The following is a 1,726-nucleotide window of genomic DNA, read 5'->3' as shown; positions in this document are numbered from 1 at the left end:
ATTGCCACGTGCGTTTCTCATTATCACTTTTGCTGTATTCGGTTTTTGCCCACAAAGACTGTCACCAACGCTCAGCGCAAAGCGCGCCTCATTGTTCGAGAAGCTTCGCGATATTTGTAGATCGTTTCGTTAAGATTGCGCGCAAGACGTGAACACTCGAGCTTATTCTAGAAATTGCGCGACAACCAGCGATAACGCTGGAATATGCGACGGCACATGTATAAATGGCGAAGCGCTTCACAGCTTGGCAGTTTTATCGACGGCCGACGCCCGGTTCGCTGCTATCAGTGTACAGCATGTATTGCTGTAGCTTGACTTTTCATTTCCCGGCCACAAGTTCGTCCAAATAAAGAGTTTCATCTTGAACACGACGACTGCTGTCTTCGTCGAGGTCATGACCTCGTGACCATATATGCCTCATAAAGGGGACGGGAGGATCTCGCCGCCGTAGCTCAGTGGTAGAGCATCGGACGCATTATCCGAAGGTCGCAGGTTCGCTTCCTGCTGGCGGCAAGTGATCTTCTCGTGCACTTTACGTTCTTCACATTTACATCATAATTACGACAAATAACATCCCCTATATTTTCCTTGCTTTCTTGTCTGCTAGTTACAATAATGTTTTGTCTAGGAAGGGAAAACGAACCCTTAAAATTCCTCTTGTTTTGTTCAAGTTTCTACACGGGCGCTTTCTTTCATCTGCACATTCAACTGATGTGTTAGAACAATTTCGCGAGTGAATATTCATGTCTGTGTTCATTTAGCTTTAATGCTGCAAGGATTGGCTAACCCGCAATAATGGATGTGAGTCGCTAGCTTGAAGGAGAAGAACACGAGTAACCGGTGTGAACAGAAACTAAGTATATAAACTTAAACTTAGCAAAAGCATCCACTGGACAAGCTGTACAAGGAATATCGCTCGTCCTGTTTCAAATAGCAGTTGTTCTCTCTTTAAACTTTAAGTGGGATCTTTAAGCGTATACGGAATCAACCACAGAATTTTTTTTAAAAAGAAACAATGCTAGGCAGCAATTTTTAGTAGTAGCGCGGAGGTGCTACCCTGCATAAGAATGCAAGCTTGAGCAAGTTGGTGTGCGTTCATCTTGGCTGATGCAGCGCACATGAAAGAACGACGAAGTATAAGAAGCGCCTGTCCTGTCTTTTCTTATACTTCGTGGTCGTTTCGTGTGCACTGTATCGACCAAGATGATGGTAGCCTGGTTTATAAAGTCTGGCTTGCTACTTCCAAAAGTCGGTTGATGAGTGTGCTATACCCATGACCGCATATACACGCAAATAGAGCGTACAGTCACAAAGATGTATAGAAAGAGAGTAATTCGTGTTTCGTTCAGGTGTCTAGTCCTTAAAAACACCAACAGCGCTTTCGCGTTCCGTACCGCACAGGCGCTGCTTGGCCACAGGACGAGGTGGTGCGGCAGCTACAAGGACAAGCCGCGTTGAAAATGTAGTACTCTCTTGGGAAGCTGTCGCAGAGACTAATACCGAAACAATCACACAAAACTTGTTTTAAGACTTCCCGAGTATTAGGTGTTGCGCACATTAAAGAATCGCGCTATAATCTCGTAGTTGAAGTAGCTTGCAGTTCAACTTCGAGTCTGATCCGATTGTGAGAAAAATTGCGCGTTGAGTGTTCATATAATTACTATTACAAAATTCGTGAGTCCGCAACATTCATGCGGGGATGGAATTACCAGGGAATCTTTATTTC

The 1,726-nt window shown here is 44.6% G+C and overlaps 1 non-coding gene across 1 annotated transcript; it reads left to right on the top strand.

Annotated features, from left to right (window-relative positions):
* Positions 1-441: 441 nt before the first annotated feature.
* On the top strand, positions 442-513 carry Trnam-cau (transfer RNA methionine (anticodon CAU)). The gene has a single exon. It is a non-coding gene; the product is annotated as a tRNA-Met (tRNA).
* The last annotated feature ends 1,213 nt before the right edge of the window (positions 514-1,726 follow it).

Source organism: Rhipicephalus sanguineus, chromosome 8 (assembly GCF_013339695.2).
Source record: "Rhipicephalus sanguineus isolate Rsan-2018 chromosome 8, BIME_Rsan_1.4, whole genome shotgun sequence".
NCBI classification, from domain to species: domain Eukaryota; kingdom Metazoa; phylum Arthropoda; class Arachnida; order Ixodida; family Ixodidae; genus Rhipicephalus; species Rhipicephalus sanguineus.
Note: the sequence above shows the minus strand (reverse complement) of the source record. Positions and strands in the feature narration are given on the sequence as shown.